Source organism: Oryctolagus cuniculus, chromosome 16 (genome assembly GCF_051225735.1).
Source record: "Oryctolagus cuniculus isolate XC-2025 breed Fujian yellow rabbit chromosome 16, ASM5122573v1, whole genome shotgun sequence".
Lineage (NCBI taxonomy): Eukaryota > Metazoa > Chordata > Mammalia > Lagomorpha > Leporidae > Oryctolagus > Oryctolagus cuniculus.
Window position 1 is genome coordinate 75,412,333 of NC_142882.1, and position 18,934 is coordinate 75,431,266.

An 18,934-nucleotide genomic window follows, 5' to 3' on the forward strand; every position below is an offset into this window, starting at 1 on the left:
AGGTGGAAGACAATATCAAAGCCAAGGCAAATGCTGAGAAACAGAGATGCCCTTTTTTTGGAGAAATTCATCAAGATATTCCTGTAGTGGGTACAAGGAGTTAGGAAATTTATGACCAATTTGTTCTTTGTATTACATTAAGGACTCATTTTACATGAAACATTAGCGCATTGCATTAGGACTTAAGGCACTAGGTAAAAAAAAAAAAAAAAAAAGGATATAGTCTCTGCCTTCAAATTAATCTGCAAGTAGATAAATAATGTCTGCAAGGATGAGCCCCTCAGTGTGAAATAGACACACACATTCACAAGGTTGTCTTTGAAGTTGGGTCTATATAAATTATGTGTATATTGTCTTTAGAGCCATGTTAGACCTCCAGGTTTCAAGTGATGGAAATCCAACCTAAACTAGCCTAGTAGGAAAAGCCTTCCCCTCATCCTTTCCCTCTCCTCCCCTTCCCCACACAGTCTCCTACCCCCTGCCCCTCCCCCCCCTTCTCCTCTCTCTCTCTCTCTCACTCTCGCACTCGCACTCTCTCACTCTCTCACCAGGAAGTCTAGTGTTTTCATTGTGGTAAAATTTACATAATGGAAAATTCAACATTTAATCTGTTTTTAAGTATATAATTAAATGCCATCAAGTATCCTTACAATCTTATCCAATCAACCATTTCCAGCCCTTTTTCACCATCCAGAAGAGAAACTCTGTACCCATTAAGAATGACTTCCTGGCTGGCGCCACGGCTCACTAGGCTAATCCTCCGCCCCAGGTTCTAGTCCCTGTCGGGGCGCCGGTTCTGTCCTGGTTGCTTCTCTTCCAGTCCAGCTCTCTGCTATGACCTGGGAGTGCAGTGAAGGATGGCTCAGGTCCTTGGGTCCTGCACCTGCATGGAAGACCAGGAGGAAGCATCTGGCTCCTGGCTTTGGATCGGTGCAGCGTGCCGGCTGCAATGCACTGGCCGTAGCGGCTATTTGGGGCGTGAACCAATGGAAAAAGGAAGACCTTTCTCTCTGTCTCTCTCTTTTTCTCTCTGTCTAACTCTGCCTGTCAAAAATAAAAAATAAAAAAACAGAATGACTTCCCATCCTTTCCTTCTCTCAGTCCCTGGTGACTATTACTATACTTGATGTCTCCACCAATTTGTGTCTTCTAGCACGTCATAAACATGGAATCATAAAATCTTTGTCTTTTTGTGCCTGGCTGATTTCACCTAGCATAACATTTTCAAGGTCCATTCATGTTATAGTATATAAGAGTTTCAGTCCTCTCTGTGGCCAAGCAATAGTCCATTGTGTGTCTATTTCTCCTTTTCTTTTCCCATGTTCATTTGTTGGTAGACATTCGGGTTGCTTCTTCCTATTGGCCATTGTGAAAAATATTGCTGTGAATACTGGTACACAAGTATCTCAAGTGTCTGAGTCCCTCCTCCACTTCTTTTTGGTTTATAGCAAACAGTAGAATTGCTGGGTCACATGGCAATTCTATGTTAACTTGTTGAATCATTCCTCCTTTTTCATATTTTCTTCCTTCTCTCAGAAGAACATCACCTCAAGGATACAAGCCTTGTTTCTAGCATCTCAAGTTTAGAGAGGAGAGATGAACTAAGGTCCAAAAACATGGGAAGCGACTCTAATTCATTAAATTGCCTTTCTAACTCTTATCTGCAACAATCATCGTTGAAAGGCAGGAGTGCTGTGTGGAGATAGAATTACTGAACATTTCTGGGCTTGGACTGATTGGACTAGGTGGAGTCAGATTACCACCCTCTTGTTTGCAGAAATGGAATTGCGTAAGAAAATGACAGCTCCCATCTGAGACACATGCTTAAATCTTGGAGGAAGGAGCATGTAGCTTGAATGTAGCTACTAAAGAAATCCCGGCCATCCAAGCAACCATCACAGATCTGCAGACATCAAAATTGTTTTGTTTTCTGCTGTGTTTGCTGTTCGTATAGCCAGTCAAGGTAAGTTAACATACACACAGCATGCATGCACGCACGCACACACGCAATTAAGGGAACCTTCCTGAATAAGACTATGTGAGACATTTCATGTAATAGTAAATCTCTTTGAGCACTTGTTTAACATGTGCAGTGACATTTTTCAGAAGGAAAGCCTGTGAAAATAGATTCACACCAGTAAATAGTTGGAGGTTGCATTTTACAAATCTATGCTTCCAGTATGAGTTGTTTTTCAACTTTAGTGCTCTCATGGAAACATTTCCAAACTATATTAAAGCAGCAGAGAATAAAGTGTTGACTTTCATCTGCTTCTTTCATTTCCACTCTTAGCTGTGCCTTAGATTCAAATTATGTCAAAATGACAGCAACTGCCTGTAAATCTCCATCAAGAATCGCATTACAAGCAGCAACTTCTTACTCCTACTGGGTCTGGAACACAATGCCCAGCGTTGGTGTGACTTATTTATTTATTTCGTCAAATCAAATTTAGTAATCTGTTACTCGTATGTCAGGATTTACGGGGGTCTCCAATGCTTTTAAAACATTTTTATTTATACTTTAGCAAAGGACTATTTTTTCTAAGAAGGATCATATAATACAAGCCCAAGAATATATCTATTTCTTATTTATTCTTTAGCACCTCTTTCTGATTAATCGTTGTTTCCTTTTATAATGATGGTGCTATATACTTCCTATTTTTCATTTCTTTATTCAGCCTGCATCTTGCATTTTCAATTTAGGCTTTCATTCCATCATCATCTGTTTCATATTACTTATTTCTCTCATGGGCCATTCTCTGTGTATCTTGGTTATCACACATAAAGAGCGTAATGTTCAAAGGAATGTCCTGGGCATGCGCTTCTTGGTGTGCTTGATCACTGTGTTTTCATAAAGAATGGGGCATGAATACAGCACAAAGAAGGAAACCCAAGAGGCATAAATTTATCATGGACATATTTCCTCTTTTTTTAAAGATTTTTTAAAATTTTACTTTAAAGAGTTACACATAGAGAGAAGGAGAGGCAGACAGAGGGAGAGAGAGAGGTCTTTCACCCAATGGTTCACTCCACAATTGGCCGCAATGGCCAGAGCTGCGCTGATCCAAAGCCAGGAGCCAGGAGCTTCTTCCTGGTTTCCCATGTGGGTGCAGGGGCCCAAGGACTTGGGCCATCTTCTACTGTTTTCCCAGGCCATAGCAGAGAGTTGAATTGGAAGAGGAGCAGCAGGGTCTCGAACCGGCACTCATATGGGATACCGACACTGCAGGTGGCGTCTTTACCCACTACATTGTAGCACCGACCCCACATATTTCCTCTTAAAAACATACATAACTGTTACAAATTGACTTACAATATTAAGTTTTTATGTAACACAGCCCTTCTGTTTTTCTCTTTTCTCCCTTCTCATTCTCCCTCTACCCCTCCTTGTTTCTCTCTTCTTTCTCCTCCTCACTCTTCCTCTCTCTCCCCATCTGCCAGCCTACTTCCCTGTTTGTCTCTCTCCATTCTTCCACCTTTCCCTATCCCTTTCCTTCCCTCCACTCCATTTCTTGCTACCCCTCCCCCAAATACAAACACATTCTCTAGGAGAAGAAAACTTACCTTGCTAAGATGATTATTTAAGTCTCTTCAATTTCACAGGACAGAAATCAAGGGAAGGAGCGATTCTGTGCGTTCCCCTTGGAGGCATTCCTGCAAAGGAGATGTGACTTTGTGTCTCTGGATTTGCCTAGGAAACCACAGACTTGCCCCCCAACTTTCCAGATAGACTGTTGGAAGTCTTGGGAACTAGATGCACAAGGAAATGAAGGATCCTGTGCAGCAGGGAGGCAGGCATTGGAGAGGAGCAAGACTTTCAGAATTTTCAAGCACTATGATAACATTCTATCTCTGTGTCAGGGGTTTTGCTGTATTTTCAAGTAATCAACTGAATGTCAGCAACTAATCCCTGTTGCTTCTCTTTGCTCTCTTCTTCTCGTGTTAGTCACTATTTCTCCTCCCTTAGTTGACCTCACTGCTCCTGCTGGTTTTTGTTTCCAAACTAATTACAATGATAATTTTGAGGTACTGATCCTGACCCATCTGTTTGTCAATTATGGCAAGCTTCCTATAATTCCTTTTCATACAAGAGACTCATCTTGGATTTCACTTGTTTTTCTGTTAAGATTTATTTATTATTTGAAAGGCAGCATTACAGAGAATGAAGGAGAGACACCGAGAGAGATCTTCCATCCACTGGTCCACTCCCCAGATGGCTACAATAGCCAGGACTGGGCCAGGAGAAGCAAGGAGCCAGGATCTACATCCAGGTCTCCCACATGAGTGCAGAGACCCAAGCACTTATACCATCTTATGCTGCTTTCCCGGCTGCATTGGCAAGAAGTTGGATCAGAAGTGGAGCATCTTGGACTTGAGCAGGCACCTATATAGGATGCCAGCACCACGGGTGGCAGATTAATCCACTGCACCACCACAGCAGCCTCCTGGGTTTCATTTCTGAGGTTTCACTCCTCCAGTGTTGAAGACAGATGAACGGCTTGGTGTCCAGTGCACTGAAAGTTTCCATCCCTCCTTTGCAAAACTGGAACAAAAACAGCCCAGTACTAGTTTTTCATAGATTGGATGGAAACTGAACTTCAGGCCTTTCTTGCCAATTTAATCCCAGGCTTTTAACATAGTCAATGGATTCATTTCCTACTTTTTAAATTATTTTTGTTTTATTCCTTTACGTCTCCTTATTTTTCAAGACAAAGAGCTGAAGCCAGACACATCATTCAAATGAGACTTTGGCCAATGAGGGTATAATGAGAATCTTCCCACAATGCCTAAGTGCTCCTCGGTTACTGTATCCTTTCATAATGCTTTTTAAAATGTTACAGGAAGCCTGGCCTTGTGGTTTCCAGTACTCCTTCTTGCACGACTCCTGGAATCCCCAGTCATCAACTTCCAGAGAGACTGTCGGCCTTGGTGTGCTCTCCTCGGCCTTCTTCAGGATCTCTCCACAAAAGTGATACCTGCAGTTGAGCCTAGAGAATAGAACAAAGCCTTCCTCTCCCCTCCCCTCACCTATCACAGTGGGCTTAGAAGGCTGGTCAGCAGGACCAGTACCAAAGGAAAATGTGGATTCCTTATTTGAAAGCCACTAAGAATTTCAGAACAGGAACAAGGCACTTGCCCAGGCATGCGAATCTTGTAAGCACCGAGCCCTGTGTGACTCCACGATGTGAGGAGTGAGATTCCCCAGAAAGAGGACCGGGTGTCCCGTTTTATGTTCTCCTTCTGGTTCTCCAGAAAGACGCATTCATACCGGGCATGCGCGTGCGTGAGCAACACTTCCTGCTCATTAGTATATTAAAATGTGTTCACCCATTTGTAAGTCTTGTTTAGTGTTGCCTTGCTAATTCTCGTCAAAGTGCCATTCTCTTTCTCCTTGCCATAGTCAGTCTGTTTTCCACCTGTGCCTATGTATTAAACTGAAGATATTTTTGCTGAACTTTTTTTTTAAACTTTTATTTAATAAATATAAATTTCAAAAGTACAACTTTTCAATTATCATGGCTTTTCCCCACATAACCTCCCTCCCACCTGCAACTATCCCATCTCCCACTCTGTCTCCCATCCCATTCTTCATCAAGATTAATTTTCAATTATCTTTATATACAGAAGATCAATTTAGTATATACTAAGTAAAGATTTCAACAGTTTGTACCCACACAGAAACACAAAGTATGAAGTACTGGTTGAGTAGTAGTTTTACCATTAATTCGTATAGTACAACACATTAAGGACAGAGATTCTACAAGGGGAGCAGGTGCACAGTGACTCCCGTTGTTGATTTAACAATTGACACTCTTATTTATGATGTCAGTAATCACCTGAGGCTCTTCCCATGAGCTGCCAAGGCTATGGAAGCCTCTTGAATTGACAAACTGTGAACTTATTTAGACAAAACCATAGTCAAAATGGAAGTTCTCTCCTCCCTTCAGGGAAAGGTACCTCCTTCTTTGATGGCCCTTCTTTCCACTCGGATCTCACTCACAGAGAGCTTTCATTTTGGTCATTTTGTTTTTTGCCACAGTATCTTGGCTTTACATGCCTGACATACTCTCATGGGCTTTTTAGCTGGATCCGAATGCCTTAAGGGCTGATTCTGAGGCCGGAGTGCTGTTTAGAACATCTGCCATTCTATGAGTCTGCTGTGTATCCCGCTTCCCATGTTGGATTCTTCTCTCCTTTTAATTCCATCAGTTATTATTAGCAGACATTAGTCATGTTTATGTGATCCCTTTGACACTTAATCCTATCATTATGATCAATTATGAACTGAAACTGATCACTTTGCTAGTAAGATGGCATTGGTACATGCCACCTTGATGGGGATTGATTTGGAATCCCCTGACACGTTTTTAACTCTACCATTAGGGGTAAGTCTGAGTGAGCATGTGCTGAACTGTACATCTCCTCCCTCTCTTATTCCCACTCCTATATTTAACAGGGATCACTTTTCAGCTAAACACCTAAGAATAATTGTGTGTTAGAGTTCAACCAATGGTATTAAATAGAACAAAAAATACTAAAAGTAATAAAATAGTAAGTTGTTCCTCTACAGTCAGGACAAGGGCTGATCAAGTCCTTGTTTCTCATGTTGTCCATTTCACTTCAACAGGTTTCCTTTTATGTGCTCAGTTAGTTATCACAGATCAGGGAGAACATATGTGTCCCTTTAACTTTCTTTTAAAAGGCAGATCTTTCTGATAAATGTACATAACTAAATAGCCAAAGCACATAAAACACATGTAGTCTCTTTATTGCAGAAAAGTCTTTTAGATAAAATATAGCCATTGCCTTAAAGGGCCTCCTTGTTTGAGGAGACAAAGCAAAGTGAAGGAAGGGCTAAATAAGTATTTTTGAAAATCACCACAAAGAGCAACTCTCTGGCATATAGAAATAGTGGTGCTACATTGATTTTGTCCAGTGCTGTTTTAATCCTCAACTGTGCCTGACTGGGCTAGGGTGAGGCCAGCCCCTTCCCAGGCACTACGTTGTGTCTCTTATGCCTTTGTTCCCAAGAAGGTAGCAGATAACCAGGGATCACTCCTTTCAATCAGTTGGTACCTCTACCTGTTCTCCTGTAGCACGGGGCTATAATGGGGGGTAGAGTCGTTAAGCCGAAGGATCCCTAGATGAGGGATCTAAACCAAGTGTTTAGTCTGCTTCCCTAGATGATGGAGCTTAAGATTTACCCCAGTCACCTTCTACAAGCCTTATCTTCCTCCTCTGCTCAAGTAAGACTAGGAATACCTGCCCGTCTGGGTTAACAAATTCACCCTGAGTATCAGATAGAATGAATTTGGTGAGCACCAGTTTCCCTTCAATGAGTGGTACTCTGAGAGATACAAAAACCTGAGACAGGGGTCCCTGCCCCCAGAGTCCTTATAGTCTATAAAAGAAGTGAGACCAAGTATAGAAAAGAGAGCCTACGAAAGAAGTAGGAAATTATAAATCCCAGAACAGAGTAGACATTGGCTAATGAACACTGAGTGTGTCAGGCAGGTGATGAGAAGACATACTCTAAGCAATACTTTGTTTCTGACTGAAAGAGTAATAGCAAAGTCAGGGAAGTGCAAGAATCTGCATCTGGAGAACCAACAAGATCATTGTGACTAGAATCTAAGGATTGTGAAGGGAAGAAAAAGCTATCCGCCAAGTGTCCTAGTTAAGAGATTTTTAACATGTCGTGTACAGCCTTTGGAAAAATTTGGAAGGGAGGAATGTGATAGTACTTCAAAAATGTCATAAAGACATGAAATTAAAATAGAAGTTTATTTTGTTGCAAAAAACTTAAAATCCATGCAGTTTGCTCATAATACATATTTTCCATGAACCTTTTGACTACCCTCAAATTATCAGATCAAATATGATGTTGTATGTGAAAAGAATTTTTAAAAAAGTAAGACTGTGATATATCAGGCATTTAATAAATTCTACCCTACCATATGGATTAAATGCCTGGCCATAATATCAGTGCACCAGCTGCCAGTACCAATCTAGACTTCTCTGAGGTAGTTTCCTTCTACCAAAACAAGGTGGCATTTAATTCTGCCTCCCAAGGGACTGGAAAAGTCAATCTCATTTGTTATTTTCAATTATTCAAGTGATGGAAAATAACCTGTAGGTGTAAAAGTTTTACAGACATTAGAAGCTTAGAAATTTAGAAGTTTGTAATGATCTTGCAAAGATGATTGAGCCAGTTTGCAGTGAAGTTGTGGAGATCAATAGCATAAGGATAATCATGGAAACAACTGCTTTGTATGGGGCACTTGTTATTTTCTAGGAATTCTGTAACTGTCTTAACTACACTAAAAAATTTAGTGCCCATGCCAATCCTGTAATACTGACTTCTGTATTCTCTTTATAAGTAAGGAAAATGATATTTAGAAATATTGATTAACTTGACCAGGACCACATAGGTATACATAAAAGGTATTGGTGCAGATTTCCCAGCCCATGTGTTATAATCCAGAACCTAAAGTTTTGATCTGCTATTCCTTTTCACTTTGATTCTCTGTGTTTTCTAGCTTTTCTACAGTGACCATATGTCACTCATGGCATTGAGAAGCCTCTCTTCAAGGGATGTCCTGGTACAGGTGGCCTTCTTGTCACGTTGTTAGGAAAATGGCTGGGTAAGGACCATCACCTCCTTGTGATCTGCCATTCTGGTGGTAGGGCTCTGCATCTCCTTTCTTACTGTGCCCTTTAAAAGTTGTGTTGTCAACTTACCTGGGAGATGTAGCACTCTAGTCAAGTATGTGGTTTGTTCATGCAGTGCTCAGTAAAATCTCATTTTAATTGGAGGAAATAAAAACTTTTCTACTGGACATACTAGAGAAACAGATGTGGAAACTGTAGGTAGCAGCTGTTGGAAAAGGATAAAAATTGGCAGCATCGTACATGCAAAGAATGGTTGAAGCTTGAAAATAATTTGGCTCTCCAACTGGTTCCTAACTCATTATTGATATTCTTTGATCCTGAAGAATGATCAACTACTAATTTGAAAATCAGCAAACACTTCTCAAATTTATATAAAAACATTCTTATGAAATTGAGCTTTAAATGTCTAGAGTTTTTTCCCAAGTAAAAATTAAACTCAGTGGGGCTGGCATTGTGGCACAGTGGGCTTAACCACTTCTCACAAAGCTGGCATCCCTTACTGGAGTGTCAGTTTGAATCCCAGCCACTCTACATCAGATCCAGCTTCCTACTAATACACCTGGGAAGGCAGCAGAAGGTGCCGCATGTGCTTAGGCCCCTACTCCATGTGGGAGTTCCTGGTTTCATCCTTGCCCAGAGCTAGCTGTTGCTGTCATTTGGAGAGTGAACCAGTTTATAGTAGATTCTCTCTCTCTCTCTCTCCCTCTCTCCCTTTCTCTCTTTCTCTCTCTCTCTTATTCTTGCTCATGCGCTCTCTCTGCCTTTCTAATAGATAAAAAAAACTTCAAAATAGCTAAATTATTTTTTAAATTAGTTATTGCTACTGTTGTCAGGAACAAGACGGGCTATCTAGGACTGCATGGGTAGGGCCGCTTGTTACTTGGCCTAGAGTATCTCCTACCGCATCCAGGCCCCCATTAGTACTCAAGGTATTCCAATAATCCAAATGACCTAAAATCCCAAACTTAACAAGAAAGCATTCTACTTGTAGGTAATCTGTGTATGTTTAACCCCAAAATGTAACAAACTGGCAAGTCAAACTTCATTATAATTGCATATTCATTTAAAATTATAGATTCATCAAAATACAGATTACAACATAATCACACTGCCTGTTTGGAGACTGGCTATGTCTCTGAACTTAGAAGAAAAGCCAAGACCTTGTTTTATGATAATATAATAATAAATGATTTTTCCAGAAAAGAAAATAACACAAATTAATGCAGCAAATTAGGAGACGTTGCTTTCAAAGCCCAGTTGTATGCAGTGGTTTTCACTCAATTTTTTATGGCTAGGAAAGCAATGTAATTCAAACAGGAAGAAAATATTTTTCTTCCTTTGATCATCTATATGGCTCTATTGTTTCTGATGTAATCAGTGCATGCCTGGAAAGCACACCACAACCAAACTCCACAGCTTCTGTGGTTACTATTATCTTTCTTCATTGTGAATATTTTTTGATACCACCATTTAATGAACTTAAGGGATTTTTTTCTCCTTATTACACTCGTTTAGTTTATGAACATGCTTCCAAACATGCATAGAAAAAATAGAATTGAAATATGTTTATTTTGCTTCAAAAAATTTTGAAACCCATGAATGCTTTTTTATAATATGTATTTATGTGAACTTTTTGGAGATTCCTCATTGCATGGATTTCCAATGTTTTCAAACAAAAATAAACAGATCTTTTAATTATGTTCCTCCACCAACTTTTAGAAGTCCTCTTATATTTATTTTTATGATACCAAGGATAATATGTAGACATTTTTCCTTAGTGAGAGAGAAACCAGTTTCTGAAATTGAAAATATCAAGAGTATAGATTATTTCTTACAAATTCATCTATAGCATTGAAACTTTAGATGCATCCTAATCACAATATTTGTGACACAATGGTGCTTCTCTTGCTGAACAGACTTCTCGATGGCAGGGCCCATGTCTCAGTGATTTCTGAATCTCTAGTTTCGTCTTTGAATTCCTCCAGGTGTCTCCATGGCATTACATGTTATGAGCACATTTGCCTCATGGTTCAATCTATTAATCTCTTGCTATTCTAGTTATCATGGCGCTGATTCTCCTGTATAGAGAGAACTTTCTTGTTACATCTTCAAGAGGAATGGAAAGCGATAGATGAGAAAATCTGCCTGTTCTGATTATTGTAGTTTATGGAGAAAAAAAGCTTCATAGGATTTTTGCTAGTCCAAAATGGGGTTGTGATCTGTGCAAACCTCCCACTCTCCTAGCTGAGAGCTTTGGGATGGGGACTCAGCAGAGTCCCGATGCCATTCGGATCTGTCAACACTACACTACTACTCCAACCTGAAATTTATCCAGCTCTGTTTTTCCAAGACTGTAGTTGCTTTTGCTATGCATCTAGGATCACTGCAGAGTTGAAAAAGCACAGTAAAAAAAACATAAGCACTCTTAATGCTAAATCCTGGTGTGTTAAAACAGAAATAGATTTGGCTTCTGTAGGATTCAATAATCACTGATGATTTACCAGGAGAAGAATTTAAAGAAGCAATTTTACTTTTGCTTTCTTAAGTTTTCCAACTTTTCCTTGTTTTCTTTTCCCAGAAACTTAACAGTTATTACTATTCCCCACAATGGGCATGCTTTGGCTCAAAGCGGGCATGTGCTGAATAATACATGGGTCTGTGGCAGAATGAGTGGGAAGTAGACTGAAAAAGAATGGCAGTAGTTGCAAAGAATTTTAAATCTTAGATGAAAGCTCAGAAGAATTTCCAGAAAGGATTGGGTAGGATTTAAAGACAATTTCTTCTTGGTTTAGTAAACCATTTTTGTTGGATTTTCTGTTTACATATTCTGAGCCTGACTATAGATTATCCTTATGGGATTTTAATATTCAATTTTATTGTAGCTATGCAGTTTGGGAACCAATGAAGAGGTCTTTTCACCCATAGAGACCCAATTACCTGGGCTCTGACAATAACTTCTGTTTCTCTTTGAGACAATAGAAATGAGTTTCAAACATACTTTCCCAGTTCTCTCATGCTGGCTCAATGTGCATAGAAGTCTCCTGTTTCTAACTGCTTGTGCAGAGATCTCCTCTCACTTGTCACTGCTTTACCATTGAGAGGTTTTGTAGAAGTGATTGAACAAAAAGAACAGCCATTTTCTACTAGGAGGACAAAGGCATGAGGTGACCTTGCTTCTAGTAAATCTAGACCTGGAGGAAACATATCAACGATAAAGAGAAAAAAGAAGGTTTGGCAAAGCTCTTACAATAGCTCAGATCAGCAGCTTATGAGCAAAACCCTTCTTTGTAAAGTGTGAATAATAACATTTCTATTCAGTTATTGAAAATTAAATAACATAAGAAACAGAGTATAAAAAAAAAAAAAGAAAGAAATTATCAATTCCCAACTTGACTCTCACTGGGATTAAACATGACAATAGGTCTGATCTGATTTCATCATCATTTAAAAAAAAATCATCTATTATTTTTCACTTTATGTTTCTGTGTGGGAGCAAACTGTTGAAATACTTACTTAATGTATACTAAGCTGATCTTCTGTATATTAAGATAATCGAAAATGAATCTTGATGTGAATGGAAGGGGAGAGGGAGTGGGAAAGGGGAGGGTTGTGAGTGGGAGGGACGGTATGGGGGGGGAAGCCATTGTAACCCATGAGTCGTACTTTGGAAATTTATATTCATTAAATAAAAGAAAAAAAAAAGAAAAAAAAAAAAGAAACAGAGTATCAGACACAGCACCTGTATGGTGGTAAGACAGCAGCAGCCTGCACTCCCTGAGGACAAGCCAAATCCTGTATTGAGACCTGGATGCAGGACTTCATTAGGAAAAAGCAAAGTAGCACAAGGGAAATTAAGAGGCCAGGTTTGTGATTACAGATGTGAGTTGTGACCAACTGTGGGACCTCAGACATGACTCACCATGGCTGGAAGAGGTTTTCTTGTTCTACACAATTTGAGGTCATGATAGGTGATTCCCCAAGTTCCCTTAGAGTTCTACCATGCTACATTGAGTCCTTGTCCTTATGGTGTCACTAATAATCAAAGCGACCATGCATCTAGAAGAAATCAGTGCCAACCAAGACTAAGAAAACCACCTGAAATAATGGCACAGATGTAGTCTTCCAGCTTAGTGAAGTGAGGACATCCAAGGCCAATGCCTGTGCTGTATTCCTCTGAATGTGTTGAGGACATTAGTCCTCATGGTCCTCTCAACAGACTGTACTGAGTGCCCACTATTTCCCAAGCATGCTACCAGGCCCAGGATACAATGATTAATAGCACAACTCCCTCTGAAAGCCACTTCCAGGCTGGGGGAATCCAGTCATCACAGGACAGTGTCATCAGACTGGGGTAGACCTATCTCGGGAAAGAAATAGAGGAAACTTTTGGAAACATCCTGGATGGCGTGGTAGGTCATGGTGGGTAAGTTTAAGGGGTGACCAGGAATCAGATTCCTGGTGCTTTCGAGAGCATCAGCACTCTGCCCCAGGAGTCCTGGCAGGGAGCTGGGGTGATGCCCTCAAACGAGATTGGCACTCAGTCAGGCCCTCTGTGTCTTAGCAGATCTTAACGCTAGAGTGTCTTCTTCTGGCATCAACCTCTCCACAGTATTTCTACATCAAAGACAATCATTTTGAACCTTTGGCAGCAAGGTTTTGATTGCTAAAAATAAAAACAACTCAGGCCACCTTAAAGAAAATAAAACATGCTTTGGACTATTGGGTAGCTTCTAGAAGCAATGAGGATTCGTGGGAAGCATGGTGAAGCAACAGGTGCCGAGGGAGAAAGCCACAGACAAGGTGAGTCTGTGTTGAGATCCAGCTCTGGTGCCAGCTCTGTGGGATACTTGTGGCCACACCCTGGCCTCTGCTGCCCCCAGGCTTCTTCACTTACTCCTGGATTCTCACTGTAGCCAAGATAATAGGAATACTCTGTCCTCAGACCTTGGTTTCACTCCCATGCCAGCACCACGGTTTGCACAGAGCATAAAGGGAAACATCTGCCCACATCTGCCTCTCATCTATCTACAGCTGTTGGATAACCAGGGAGACAGAAAGACAGACACACACACACACACACACACACGTCCAGTAAATGCTGTCTCCTACCTGCTTTGTGGAGATGTTTTAAACATTTGAGATGATAGCCATTAAATACACTGAAGCAAAGTGTTATATAAGAAAAAGTATCAACATCAGTGATTAACTTTAGTCAAGAAAAATGATAAATTATCTAATTCATGCTCTTTGTAACAAGGGAAAAGTTGTCATTTTCTCTGAAATGATCTAAATTAGCTACATTTTGAAGTGAAGCTGAATGTCATTACAATATAATACACTAAGCCTCTCCTTCAAAAGGGACATTTGCATATTTAAATTTAAATGAAGTATGAATAGACTTATTATATCAATGTCCCTAGTGATAAGAGCATTATTATATAATATGCCTTCTACTGTTTATAGACATTATGCTAAGTATTTTGAATAATATAGTTGAAAATTTCTCAATTTTTAGTATAATATCTGGAAATAACCCTAAGGATAAAAAGATTATAGCCTGTGATCTGTAGGATTTACATAAATCGGGTGTTCTACTACCTCAAACAGTGCTTATGGTGTCAAGTTATCATGAAAACTGAGGTGCACATTGTATTGAAGTAAGTTAGGTCAGCTGCTGTACCCAACCCCAGATCCCAGTGGTTTGAAATGTGAAAGGAAAAAGTTCTGCACCACAGCCTGACATGGGCCAGTAGGGCTGACTTGGCGCCATGGACATCCACGGACATGCGGTCCTTCCATACAGTGGCTCTGTTTTTCCATGAGACCTCACAGTCCACTGGATATGCAGACTCAAGACAGGAGAGAGAGAATTGAAGGAATCACTGGGTGGCTTGAAGGGTCTGTGTTTAATATTTGGTGTGCCAAAGCAAACACAAGACTTGTGAGGTCAGAGCAGTCACTGAGCTAGATCTTTCCTCCCTGGAGAGTCACGTCATGAGGGCAGCGAGACCTGGAAATGAAAACGAGGGTTGTTGTATACAGGAGAACCCCCAAAGTATAAAAAATGGGAGCTTCTATTGGAGCTACACATCTTCCCCCGCCCATGCTCCCCAAAGAAAGAGAGAGGAACTTTCTAATATAAGCAAATCTCCTTCCCCCAGAGGATTTATTTACGTTATAAAGACAAGGTTGGGGGGCCGGCACCATGGCTCACTTGGTTGGTCCTCCACTTGCGCCTGCATCCCATGTGGGTGCTGGGTTCTTTCCTGGTTGCTCCTCTTCCAGTCCAGCTCTCTGCTGTGGCCTGGGAGGGCAGTGGAGGATGGCCCAGGTTTTCGGGCCCCTGCACCCACGTGGGAGACCAGGAAGAAGCACCTGGCTCCTGGCTTCGGATCGGTGCAGTGCCGGCCATGGTGGCCATTTGGGGAGTGAGCCAACGGAGGGAACCTTTCTCTCTGTCTCTCCCTCTCTCTCACTGTCTGTAACTCTGCTTGTCAAAAAAAAGAAGAAAAGATAAGGTTGGTTTTGTTTGCTGTTTGGTTCCTTTGCTTTTACCTTGGTGGAGGTTTTGTTTTTTTGTTTTGTTTTTTGTTTCTGGTTTTTTTTTTTTTTTTTTTTTTTTGACAGGCAGAGTGGACAGTGAGAGAGAGAGACAGAGAGAAAGGTCTTCCTTTGCCGTTGGTTCACCCTCCAATGGCCGCCGTGGCCGGCGCACCACGCTGATCTGATGGCAGGAGCCAGGTGCTTCTCCTGGTCTCCCATGGGGTCCTGCAGGGCCCAAGCACTTGGGCCATCCTCCATTGCACTTCCTGGCCACAGCAGAGAGCTGGCCTGGAAGAGGAGCAACCGGGACAGAATCCGGCGCCCCGACCTGGACTAGAACCCGGTGTGCCGGTGCCGCAAGGCAGAGGATTAGCCTACTGAGCCGCGGCGCCGGCAGAGTTTTCTTTACAGACAAGCTTTCTTTATCTTGGCTTGGGAATGTCATCCATCACTCGATTCCACTTTCTATTGGTCAGATCTGTCACATGGCCTCATCCAAAGATAGCCTGGAAAGCCACTCCATGTTCCTAAGAAGAAAATTACATCAGATTTGATAAATACGTATGAAAACTTTTCCGTGAGTGTGGGAGCTTGAAGTAGGAGGCACAGTGTTTAGCACAACTGAGAAATGCCACAAGTTCTAAGCTGCTCCTTGGTTACCAGGCAGGAAATGCAACAGATAAGTGGTAACAGACATTGTCCTGGAGAACAAAAGTAAGAGAAACCACCCAAATCAACAAGGGGGCAGGGGAGGGGCGATCAGTTGTCCACTGGTGCACTCCTCAAATGGCTGCAACAGCTGGAGCTGGGCCAGGCCATAGCCAGGAGCCAGGATCTCCATCTGATCTCCCTCTTGGGTGGTGGGGAGCCAAGAATTTGGGGCTGCCTCGCAGGCACAGTCACAGGAGCTGGACTGGAGACCAGGTGGCCGGGACTTGAACCAGGCACTCTGATACGGAATGCGAATGTTCCAGGCTTATTTCCTTTCTCAACGTAGCTCCTAGAAGAGCTAGAAAATCAAAGTCCTCCAGGGTCCGACAGGCAACCCGTGGTGGGTACACCAACACACACCTTGGCTCGCTCTGAAATCTTTTGACCTGCTTGCGTCAGAAATCAGGAATTTAGAAAGTCATCAAGATACGGAATTGGAATCTGTAGCACATATGTCTCTCACCCCATGCAAAACATGACCCCTGTGTGAATAAATGCCTCTGTGCCTCCAACTCCAGAAGCTCCCAGTTTTCTGCCCCCTAGACTGCTTCCTGAGCAAGGCTGCCTTTTCTCTTGTATTTCACAGCCTCGTTTCTTCTCACTGTGCGCAGTCTTCATCTAGACATCAAAGTGTTCCTCTGCCTCTTCCGGGGGAAAAGCTTTAGCAGGCTCCACAGATCTGGTGCCCTGGGATAACACTGCCTGGATGCAGCCCAGAGCATTAGCAGTGGTTTTTAATCAGTGTTGAACTTCTGGAAAAACAGTGCCTGGCAAATGAAGAGAGAGAATATACAAATATATTCTGGTATAATAGTGCAAATGATTATAAACTAGAAATAAGAGTGAAAAGTTATAGAATTTATTTGAAATTCTTTTATGTTTTTTCTTGAAAATTAATAAGAACATGGAGAACTAAATTATGAGTCTGTTGTACTGTATTCATCTTTCAAATTTACAGAATATCCTAATTTTTCACAAATACCTTGATACCTTGATATGTTTATAATTGAACTTGATTCCTTCCAGGACTAATGAACAGTGCAGTGAAGAGGAAAACTCTTCCAGGCAAAGTTGAGCCTAGTTTCTGTGTAAGAATGTTCACGTCTAAAGAGCTAACTCACAGCCAAAAGATCATTTGCTTATCTTTCATGATTCTCAAGTATTTAATTCCCAGAGACTTTGTCTTGAGGCAATGGTACCACATTGGTGAAAAGTTTCTTTGGGGCATAAAATAGGGTGATAGACGATGTTTGCAACATGGTCCATTTGAATTAAAAGTTATTCTGCCAGACCTTAAGTAATTAATTTCAATATCAGGTGCTAAGGGCATGCATATAAGAAATGATAATAAAACCAATATTGAAAATAGTTAACTTTTCCATTTTTATGGCACCTTTTCAACAAAAATTGTGAAGTTCCTCCAGCACCAGAAAAAGGTGGGAGAACTCATTGGTGGATTTGTAGAAAGTGATGCTGATGCAGAGAAAACACAACAGCAGAGCAGGTGCACTTGATTCTTGCAGTCCTAAATAGAATCCTAGAGGCTTTCCTTTATGTTCTTCGGAAACCAGTCCCATTCGATCTGTATGTATGTGTGTGTTCAGTTTCCCATTAATTCAAGACACATCTGCCAGAGAGGTGGGAAAGACATGGTCATTACAAGTCATCACGTGTCTTAAAGCCCGCATCTGTGAAATCATGGAAACCCTAGTCATTCGTATTTATTACTTCCTGGTCAGAAACCCAGACCTGGCCACCATCTTCATCGTGAGCCTGCAGAGGACCCGTCTAAACCATGCCCAGATCTGTGACCACTGAAACTGCGAGATTTTGAGTGTGGATTGTCTGAGCTCTTAGGTCTACGGTAAACCCACGAGCCAGCAATTGGGAACTAGTTCACTGGGAACGAAGGAGCAGATGAGGTCTCAAAATCTTGGAGGCACCACTCCAACTGTGCACTGCCTAGTTCTGGATTTCATTCAATGACATAGAGACCCCTATGTACTTAGGTTGCTTCCTGTGTCAAGTTTTCTGTGGCTGTGAGTTAAAGGCTGGTTCGAGGTGGCTTATAGTACTGGTTGCTTTCCCCACTCCCAGAACCTCCTTCCCCTTATTTATAACTCTCTGGCTGGAAAAGGTGTAGCTTCTGTGTCCACAGCTGTCTCCACATGTACCCCTAAATAATACAGTTCTAAATCTTTGACTGTAAGAATTGTTCAGGTGAGTTGAAGGAGGGGCTCCCCTTAATCCAGTGTTAAAGAAGGACATGGCAATGAGAACGAAAGCTAATTTGTTTTGGCAGCACACTGTGGGTCACTTAATAAATGACGGTGACACCTAACACATTGCAACGCTAAGCAGGCTATATAGATCCTGCTGACTTGGCAGCGATTCTACTTAGGACTTTCTGACTTCATGATTGTGTAAAGTGGCATGTATTCAGAGGAAACTGCACTTTGAATTTTGAATTTTAATCTTTGCTCAGCCTGATCATGTGCTATGTGATTTTCTTCCGTATCCAGCAATGCTGGACAGCATCAGCCCACTCAGCTCCCAGTCAGTCACAGAATAAAGAGTGAGCAGCCAATACTCTCCAACGTACTGTGCTTCTAAGCTGTGAGGTTTGGTAGATGAGATGTGTTTAATGCCATTTTTACATGGCATTTTCCACTTATTATTTCAATTAATCCCATTAGAAGTCGAGGAACATCTGTGGCCTCTGTGTGTGTGTGTGTGTGTGTGTGTGTGTTTACTAGAAAGGCAGAAAGAAGGAAAGCACTCCCATCAGCATTTCACTCTCCAAATGTTTGCAGTTGTCCTGAGCTAGGCCAGGGACTGGAGCTAGGATCTGGAAGCTCAATGCAGGTCTCCAATGTGGATGGCAGGACCCGAGTTGCTTGAGCCTGAAGAACCTTAAAAATCAAACCAAGATGGAGTGACTTAAGCTAACACTATTAAAAACAAGAAGTCACCTTTTCCCCAAATAAAATTAAAGTTTAAAAATTATAGC

General features: G+C 41.5%; 1 long non-coding RNA gene across 2 annotated transcripts in view; it reads left to right on the forward strand.

Annotated features, from left to right (window-relative positions):
* Nucleotides 1–5,442, forward strand: part of LOC149121828 (uncharacterized) — a 44,650-nt gene extending 39,208 nt beyond the window's left edge. Inside the window, exons 4-5 of one of the 2 annotated variants that reach the window (XR_016222746.1) lie at nt 1,778–1,963; nt 4,839–5,442. This is a non-coding gene — a long non-coding RNA (uncharacterized LOC149121828). The remainder of the gene's footprint in view (nt 1–1,777; nt 1,964–4,838) is intronic. The other variant, XR_016222747.1, reaches the window with a different exon arrangement.
* The last annotated feature ends 13,492 nt before the right edge of the window (nt 5,443–18,934 follow it).